This window comes from Stenella coeruleoalba, assembly GCF_951394435.1.
Source record: "Stenella coeruleoalba genome assembly, chromosome: 6".
Taxonomy (NCBI): Eukaryota; Metazoa; Chordata; class Mammalia; order Artiodactyla; family Delphinidae; genus Stenella; species Stenella coeruleoalba.
The window spans coordinates 125925504-125935472 of NC_137151.1; the positions used below are offsets into that span (position 1 = coordinate 125925504).

The following is a 9969-nucleotide window of genomic DNA, read 5'->3' on the forward strand; positions in this document are numbered from 1 at the left end:
TCGTGACCCCCATTTAGTCCCTGGGGTCACGACCCCTCCTGTTGCCCGAGCTGGACCCTCGGTCACCGCTCACCTCTTGCTGATTCTCCAGCGCTGCTGCGTCTCCCCAGGGTCCTCAGCCCTTTCCTCCTGGACCACAAGGGGGGCCTCCCCATCCTGGCATCCTTGGGGCCACCCCACCATTATCTCGGGAAAGCCCAGCTCACCGTGCCGTGCACTGCTTAGTACCCCTTTCATTGCCTCCCCACTGCTCTGTGGGTCCTGCCCATCTCTGCCCCCCCCAAAAGTTGCCTTCACCATTACCCCAAATCCTCACCTTCCTCCAGCCCACCTCGCGTGTGCCCGTGCACCCTCGCCTCTGCCCACGAGGCCCTTCCCCCTTCCCACCCAGGACCAGACTCCTTGAAGACCCAGCGCCAGCCCCTGATCCTGTGAAGAGCTCCCCAAAGCCCTGGAAACTTAATCGTCGTGTTCTCTGTGCTTTTATTATGTGCCTTTTAATACTTTCATGATAACATTTCTTATATTTTGCTATAATCATGGTATTTATGTTTGTTTGTATTTTAAAGTAAAATAATCGTAGACCTTTACGTACCTGTATTATACCTTCATTAGAACACATTACATTTTTGTTGTGATAATGTATTTTATTGTCCGTCCCCAAGGGAACTATGAACTGGTTGAGGACAGGGGAGCCTGTCCTCCTCATACTTACAGGCCAACATCCAGCAGGACGCCTGATGTCAGAAAACCTTCAGTGAATGTCCTGTCGAGCTGGTGCTGCCGTCACTGGGACCCTTGTATCTTCAGAAACTCATTTGTCACATGTGCAGAGACATTTATTAACTCGGTGCCCCCAGGTTTGGACCCGAGTGAAGGGTGTTGTGGGCATGAAGTCGGTCGTGGGAGACGAGGGATTTCCAGCCCAGGGCTCAGCTGACCTGAGTTCTGCTGGTGACTCTGCACCTGCCTGGTGACTTGGGATACGTCACCCCCAACCCCAGGCCCCCATCTCCGAAATGATGTCATTGGATGGACCATCCTGAGAGGCACTTACTTCGTGCACCTCCAGCCTGAAATGGGGCGCCTGCAGTGTGACTCTTTACTCCACCCTCTAACACTCATGAGTTTCATTTGGAAGCTGAATGTAGTGACATCTGGAGAAATCATAATTCACCGGTTAAACTGGTTGCTGGGTTTGGAGGCCTGTGGGCCAGGAAGAGGCGGCATCCTCCTCGTCTCTGGTTACTCGGGACTGCTTGCCCTCACTGTCTCTGAAACGTGGGAGGACCCTTTGCAGCGTCGCGTGACTCATGGAGAAGAAATGGGACGGTCTCCCTCCGAGGCAGCGCTGAGGATGGGTCCGCGGGGACCCCTGGCCTTCCTGTCATAGCTCCCCTGGGAACTGAGCAGGGCTGGCCCTGGGGAGTCTCGGGCTGCCGGGGGTGGGCTCTGCAGGGCGGTCTCTCCAGGCAGTGACACTGGGAGGCACCGAGTAGGAGGAACCTGCCTGGATGCCCAGAGGCAAGCATGCCCCCTCCCCAGCCTGTTCTCAGGGCTACTTCCCCATGGCAGACAGGCCACTGCAGACATAGCCTGAGTCACTGAAGCCAAGCCCAAGCTGGGGCCGGGGAAGAGACAGAGAGAGAGAGAGGGAGGGGGAGAGAGCGCTGTTTCCACTTGTAAGTGGATCTGAGGTTCTTGGTCCCCTGGAGAAGCAAGGCCACCAGCTCCCCTGCAAGCCACCAGGGAGCCATAGGAAAGTCCTGGCATCGTAAACGCGGTCGTTCCGAAGAGGACTCCTCTTTCTCACGCACGGCGGGCTGGCTGGGGTCAGACGTCTGCGTCGCGGAGCTTGGAGAGAGGGGCCACCTGTCCTCATCCTCCTTACCCTTCCACTGACCCCAGACCCTGAACAGGGCAGGGGCCCCTGGCAGGTGGCGTCTGCAAGCAGGGGGCTTGTCTGGGACACAGAGAGGGGGCAGAGAGCACAGGGGGCGTCGGTGGCTCCAGCACAGACGCGCACGGTCCCTCTGGAACCCACAGCCTGCGCCCGTGTCCGGGCAGCAGTCCTGAATGTCACACTCGAGCCGAACGCGCAGGTCCTGGAATCTTTTGACGTCCCCGCAGAGCCGAGAGGAGCAGGCGGTGCCTCAGGCATCCCCGCAGGGCAGCAGAAGCCCCTCCACCCGCTGGGGGTCCTGGGAGCTTTGTGGTATGGTGGGATACCTCCCACCCAGCCGTTCCCGGGACAGCAGGACTGTCCAGAGGGATGGGCCAGCCCCCGGCAGAGCAGCTCCGGGTCTCAACTCTGGCCCCATTTGCCACCTCCTTGCCGCTCACTGGCCTAATGAGACGCACATGGCTGCAGCCTCTGTCCCACTCTTTAACAAAGGGCCCAGGGGCCTGTGAAGAGAGGCCAGAGTGTCCTGCCTTCCCAGCCGCTGCTTGGTTCAGGGACCGCTTACAGCCCCTTGAAGGGCAGGGACTCGCAGGGGGAGGGAAGGACCGGGCGAGGGAGGGAGGTGGGACAGCCGTCCAGAGGAACCTTGTAAAAACGTCACAACCTCACAAGCCCAGTGCTTTCTGCTTTACATTTGCTGGGAGAGGAAGCAGTTTGCCTTTTGTCTGTCCCTCCTTCACCCCACAGGGATATGTCCTTAAACTGCTCCTTTGAAAATCAAGTCGCAGTTAATAGAGTCCAGCCTACAGGAGGATGGCTCCGGGCTCCCTCCTGCTGTTCAAGGGTTTAGAGGTGGATTCCCAAATAGTCATTGGGACGGGGTCCGTTTTGTCGTTTGGCATTGCCAGTTCTCTACCCTTCTGACCCTTGGGGCTTCCAGGCCCGGTTCACAGCCAGGAGAGGTGCCCAGAGGCCACAGGCAGGGAGGGGGCCTGAACTGGGAGGACAGAGGGCCCCCATCTGCAGGGGCAGCTGGACCCCCGCCTCTCCGATGGCCCAGGTGAGGCTCGGCCGCTGGTCCCTAAGGGAGGGGGTCCTGTGTACATGCTTCCCGTTATCCAGGCCTGATTGGAGCTCGCTGCTCAGAGCTTCGCATTCTCTCCAACGAAAGCAAAACCGCTCTTCCCCGCGTCCCTGGACAAACGTTAGTCACAGAAACTGCCTTGGGGCAAGCGGCTCTGGGGAACGAGCTTTGTTCGGGCCACCCGCTGGCACTGCCCATCCCGGCCAGGCCAGCAGACGGCAGGCAGGGAGGCGTCCAGCGCCTGCCTGCACCCAGTGCCCCATGTTCTCTTCAAATCCCCTACCCAGAGGGAAGAAGAAAACCCGTCCAGCTGAGTGGGTGATCCTTCCAAGACTCCCTGCAGGGGCCGTCACTGGCACCCCTGCTGCCCACGCCTTCAGGTGGGTGACCATCGAGGTGCAGCCAGACGAGCTGGACACGGGTCGGCTGCTCAGCTGTGTCCACTGCGTGTCCCGGCTGCGCCCCGGCGGGTCTCCGCGTCTGGGGCTCTCAGGCAGGATTGTAGTGGCTGGCACAGCCTCAGGGCCTGGCAGCCCGCGGGGGCCCCGCCCCCGGCAGGGAGCGTGATGAAGCTGGAATTCTTGTTTCTCCACCCAGCCGCGTGCCCCGGCAGTCACAGCCCATCGCAGCCGCAGTCCACGTCTCTGAACAGGGATGTGGATGACGTAGGCTGTGCACGATCCCCCACTTCTTCCTGCTCGGGGAGCATCTCCGGAGAACTGGGATTTTGCCAGCGTGCAGGTGCTGTTCCTCAGTTCCGGGCCAGACCTGCCGTCTGCATTTCTCACTGGCTTCCGTGTGTCGCTGACCCTGCTGGTCTCGAGGAGCGGAAGCTTAGAATGCACGGGAGTCCGAGTGCGTTACAGAGTGCGGGTGTTACAGGGAGCCTGGGGCTCCTGGTCACCTGCGTGACCACCTCTGCTGTGTGTCTGACCGCCTCATTGTAGCCCCTCTTGCAGCAGGTATTTATTGAGCACCTACTGTGTGCCAGGCGCTGCTCCAGACCCTGGGGACCCAGCTGGGGAAGAAGAGCGCCCTCTGCCCTCTTGGGACAGAAAGAGCGTCGACCACAGCGTCTTACCTGCTTGTCTGGTTTGCGGTGGGGGCGATTGTTAGATCATTTGTTGCCATGCCTGCAGAGACAGAGCCCAAGCTACTTTTCATCTGATGGAAGACGTTTCCTAGTAGTGTTTCCCAGAAGCGGGAGCTGATAGGTGTACTTCCTGAGGTCTTAAATACCTCATGTTTCTTTTCCTCCCCACGGGGTCCATGGATTCTTGGGGAACAGAGCTCCAGGGACGCCGTTCTTCTCCACAGAAACTCTGGGCGTCCTGGGATTGCCAGTTAGCGGGTGGTATGAGCACAGGGGAAGGCACCCCAGTCTGGTTCTTTTTTGTTTCTTTTTATGTCTGGAAGCCTGTAGGAGGTTTTCTCTAGTCTTAGAATCCAGAACTTTGTGATGTGGCTCTGTTGCTTGTCTTGTTGGGTTTCCTTTCCAGAACTCGGTGTTCCTTTTAATCTGAAACCCTCGATCTTCCTTGAGCGTGGGGACTCTTCCGTCGGTATCTCTCCTGTGACCGCGTCCGCTTCCTCCTTTCCACATGCCTTGTCTTTTTGCTCAGATGCCGGGAGATTCCATCAGTCAGTCTCCAATTCATTAATTGTTTTTCATCAGTGTCTGTTTTGCTATTTTGTTTCTATTATTTAAAAAAATGTCTACTAATATTCTTTGTGTGATTTCCAAGAGCGCTTTTCCTGTCTCCTGGTTGTTCATGCTCTTTCAAAGCAGCATATTCTCATTTTATCCACACACACTCCTCTGGCTTCTCCCAAGATGATAATTTCCGCTGTTTTGAAGCTGGATCCCCATTCACTGGGCTGTCTGTGTGGTGCTCCGCTTGGCAGTTTCCCCACTGTGGTCCTCAGTCGTCTGATGCGAATCATCGTTTGTTTTCTACTCGTGTTTACGGCACATTTTGTTGGTGATACGAAGTTGGCTCTGTCCCTCCAAACCACACTCTTGGGAGCTGTGTTCAAACGGTCAGGAGGCTGTGGGCAGGCTCGGCCAGGGGACAGAGGGCCCCCGCTGAAAAACAGTGCAGGACAAATGCCCAAGAGGGAGGGGGGCTGGCCCGTGCAGAATGGGCGAGACCCCCCAGGGAAGGTGGCAGCTGTCAGCTCTCCACGCCCGGGTCCATCACTGCTCATTTACACCTGGCACGTCCCACCCCAGCCCCTGCACAGTGTACCTGGGAGCCCAGGTGTCCAGGGTCTTTGTTTTAGGCGTAGTGAACGGGAGGAGGGGGCAGCAAGGGCAGCCTGACGGGGGGAGCCCCTTCAAGTGAGCTGGGCAGTGCCAGGGGCCTGTGGAGGCAGAGATGCTTCCACTTTTCATGCTGAAGGGGCAGTGAGGGCTGGCACGACGGCCTGGATGTCTGCTCTGCTGGGGACCGTGGCCACGCCCCCAGGCTGCTGTGAACATTTCCTGGTCTCCTGACCCTCGCCTTCTGCCCCCCAGTCTCCACTGGCAGAGCCTCAGGTGTGCACATGTGTGCGTGCGTGTGCTGTATCTGACCAGGAGACATTTCACATCTGTGATCCTCTCTCTCTACCCTTATTCCTCACCCTTCCCTTCTGGTTGCAGAGTCTTAGCTGCACTTCCTCTAAAAAAGCTGTCACTGTCTACCCTGAGCTCTAGTTGTTTATAAACATGTTACTCCTCCCCTGCTAGATTGCTCTGGGCTTTTTAAACAGCTAACAGCATTCCTGGCACATGAAAGGTGCTCAGTACATGTTGGAAAGATAGATGGGTAGATGGAAGGGTGGATGGGGGGATAGATGGCAGGGTGGATGGGGGATAGATGGAAGGATGGTGGGTGGATGGATGGTGGGTGAATAGAAAGAAGGAAGGGAGGCAGGGAGGAAGGATGGTGGGTGGATGGAGGGATAGATGGAAGGATGGTGGGTGGATGGATGGATGGGGGGGTGAATCAGTGAATGGATGGAAGGCCTTAAAATGAATGCTTCCCTCTTAAGCCCACCCCTGCCTCACTTTCTGGAGAACGTTGTTGGTGTGCCCCTCCCTGTGTCAGGCCCTAGGGATACAGATTCGAATAAGACTCTCGTTGCTTCTCAGTGCCCAGTGGTCGGTGTGGGTGAGAGAGGGGGACGGCCAGCCTCTCAGTCCTGCTGCTGCCCGGCCTCTCTGCCCGCCCCGCTTCCTGGCCGGGCAGACAGATGCAGCGTGAACTGTGTACAGGACACACGCACACGGTTTCAGGTGGCTCTCACACGCGGGAGGCTGTCGGGGCCCCAGATGTTTTTCATTTGTGGCTGAGAACGCCGCCCATGTCAGCAGACGCAGCTGGGGTCAGGGTGACATCAAGGCGGTCGGCCCCGAAGGCTCTCGGTCAGAAAGACTAATGAACCTGCCGCTCGCTCCTGCCCAAGCCCTGGGCCCCGCAGGCATGTGGAGTGAACCCTGAAACCTGCGCTCCGGGGGCGGCCCTGTCGTTCCTGGCTTTCCACGGATGATGCTGTATTTCCCCTCGGAGGGCTGGCGCGGCTCATATATCAAAACCCGCTGTAATTGTTTCCTCCCACTGAGGAAGGCTTCCATTTAGCTTTCTCTAGCTGCCCCCTTATTAATTATCTAATTACAACCACATTCTCCAAGAGAGAGCAGCCTTTGACTTTCTGCCCAGGACCACTTAAAAAGGCTTACATATTCGGAGTGCTCTGGACTTGAAATAAAAGAAGCGCATGTGTGTTTCCACGCACTGGAGTTTGAGGGAAAATGTGTCTTTGCTTTTTTGCAGAGCTTTGTCTTGCGGCAGCAAAGGCTTCTAGAGTTCCCTGATCAGCTGGGCCTTAGTGTGGAGCTCAGGGTTCCACGGGGAGGGAGCGGGGGGCGCAGGCGGTCAAGGCACATACCTCGTGCTGCCCCTGCCCAGTGGCATCAGGCCACACCCCCCCGCCCCCCCCCCCCCCACCGCCACACGCTGTAAATTTGGGATTGGCCGCAAGCTGGCTGGGTGTGCTGTAGAGCTGGGTCCTGCAGGACTGGGCAGTCAGCAGTCCACGGCCCCAGAACAGCAGGCGACAGGCCAGCAGCCGCCCCAGCCACGCGCTGCCTCCTTGGGGTGAGGTGAGGGGCCCACTGTGCTCACCCCCAGGGACCTTGCCAGCGCGTGCAGAGGTCCTTGGCCAGGTGCTTGTGCCCCGTGATATCCCCGGGGCCCTCCCGCCGTCCCCACTGCGGAGACGTACGACCTTGGCTTACGGGGCTGCGTCACTCACTCTGTAGTCTGGTGCTCGGACACCCTGGCCCGGATCTTCTCTCCGACACATTTTCTCTAGGACGCCTGTGGGCGCAGATGGCAGCCCGTGAGGTCCTGAGCTCCCTGCCCGCGGGGCCCGCCCGGCACATGCCCCTTCCCTCTGCGACATCACTTGGTCTTCCACCTCCCTGTCAGCAACAAGCTTCACTCCCCAGTGGGAAGGCAGGAGTGCTTCTGGTAGAGCGTGGCCTTTGTCACTTGCATTGGTTCCTGGGAGCCTCACTGGCCAGGTCCCGCGGGAGGTGGTGGACATGGGGGTGAGGGGCTCCGGAGACGGCGGCTGGAAGCTGGCCCCAGAGCGGCATTTTGATCGACCCACCTGCACTTTATGGACCAATTGCATGAGCTCCGGGGCTTTGTGGGGCTGGGATTCAACAGTTGTGTATCTTGATCGCACTGGAGGGGGCCAGAATCCACAGGTGATGAAATAGCCTGGCGCACGTGCACAGACACACACACACACATGCACCTGGGTACAACCTCCTCCCACCCCAACACACACGCACACACACACACGCACACACACACACGCACCTGGGTACGACCTCCTTCCACCCCAACACACAGACACACAGACACACACACACGCCCCTGGGTACAACCTCCTCCCACCCCAACACACACACACACACACACACATACACACACACCCCTGGTACAACCTCCTTCCACACCCAACACACACACACACACACACACACGCACCTGGGTACGACCTCCTCCCACCCCAACACACAGACACACACACACACATACACACACACACACCCCTGGTACAACCTCCTTCCACTCCCAACACACACACACACACACGCGCGCGCGCGCACGAGTGAGGTGTGACTAAGCCCTCGTGCTGTGCCCAGGTCCCTCTTCTGTTTGTGACGCTTCACGAGACTAGTGCCAGGTGATACCAGTGGGGGAAACCAGGTGAGAGGTGCATGCGACCTCCCTGTACACTTTTGTTTTGCGTTGTCTGTGAATCTGTCGTTTTTTCAAAAGCACAGCTGTAGAAATTCATCCCCCTCTGACAGCTCCTGCCCAGCAGCCGTCCCATTTCTCTGCGTCCTCGCCCCCACCCCTCTGCAGCTGGCTCGGCTCACACCGCTGTCCTGAAGCCCCTGCAGCCGCCTCTCCCCAGCACCCCTTCCCCTTCCATGGTGGGCTGCTCTTCTCCATGGGAGCCCCACCAGGGAGCGGCTCACCCACGGGGTCAGCACTGCCCTGCCGGGCACCTTGGGGGGCAAGGCTTTGGTGGGCACAGCAGACAGGAGATCCGGCCCTCTGGGTCTGGGTGCAGCCGGAGAGGGTGGAGGTGGGGAGGGAGGGGGGCTCCAGGCCTGGCCTGGGTCCCTGGGGGCAACAGCCTGCAGGTGCCCAGTGGCCCTGACTACTGGTCACCTGTGCAGCTTCTGCCAGGGCAGACAGGGAGCAGACGGGTGTCAGAGCGGCTCGCACGTGTCCCGTCCCGTCCGGGGGCTCCTGGATGAGGGCGGTCCCTGGACACCGAGAGATGCGGTGGCTTCTCAACCTCCCTCTACCTTGTTTTCCAGACTGTCCCGCGGGGCTGAGCGCACGTGGAACTGGGGTGCATCCGAGTCTGTAACTTCTGAAACCCGAACGACCTCCGGGAAAGCCCCTCTCAGTGCTCCAGCACGGTGCCTAGACAAGGGCACAGCGACAGAGCCCGGACCGCACGGCCCCCTCCCCGAGACGGGCCCCGCAGAGGAAGTGGCGCGCACGGTCCTTCTTGCCGGTGACATGTTCATTGCCGTCCTCGCCACTGTTTGAGGGTGGGAACAGACCCAGGCCTGGGTTTTATTTTTTTATTTCTATGTTTTGAGGGGGCGGGGATTTATTATTTCTGAAAATCGCTGAATTCAGGAACACATTTACAAGGATTTTGGATTTGTATTTCCCTCTAAGTGCCTTTTTTTAGTGTATATTTTAAAAAATAAGCCAGAAATGCCTTCCTGTACAATTCTGTTTAAACTGGACCAAGGCTCTCAGAAAAAGAACCTCGTGCTCCCTTCCCACCCCCAAGCCCCTGCATGATTGTTTCAAGGAAGCCTGGAATTCTTCTCACTTCTCCCCTTTCTCTTTCTCCATGATTTGCTCAGCTAACCTTTTTTTTTTTTCTGTTTCAGTGTATATGTTGCTTATTTGTTTTATTTATTGAGATATTTGTAACAAGCTCAGTGACTGCAATGTGGCTGTGTATTCTGCTCCCTCCCAGGAACAATAAAGATGTCTTTGCAGTCCTGGTCCTCCGTCTCTTCTTTTCTCTACTTTGCAACACGAGAAAGGGCCTGAGAAAGTTGGAATGGGTTGCAAAAATAACTATCATTTCACTTTAAAGGGGACCGGAAAGGATGTGAGACATCTTATAGCATACATGATTGTAGAACTTTCTAGAAACTACCAACACTAATGCAGTTGAGTGTGTTAACAGACCCAGGCCTGGCAAAGCAGATGAGGTTGGCCTCAGCCCCTCTAGGTGCCCATCTTCTCACCTACCCACGCCCCAGGCTCAGTTGCTAGGGGTACGCTCTGCAGACCATTTCTTGTTCTTTAGATCAAGAGTCACCCATCCTGTGTCCCAGGCCTGCTCTTCAAGGTCAGTGCTAGCCAGTGCCAGCGCTGCG

At 57.6% G+C, this 9969-nt stretch overlaps 1 protein-coding gene across 1 annotated transcript in view; it reads left to right on the forward strand.

Moving 5' to 3' along the window:
* The window catches only part of TWIST2 (twist family bHLH transcription factor 2), a 52628-nt gene extending 43004 nt beyond the window's left edge, over nt 1-9624 (forward strand). Inside the window, exon 2 of the mRNA XM_079924189.1 lies at nt 8878-9624. The gene's annotated coding sequence lies outside the window, so the exon portion shown is untranslated. The remainder of the gene's footprint in view (nt 1-8877) is intronic.
* Nucleotides 9625-9969: the final 345 nt, after the last annotated feature.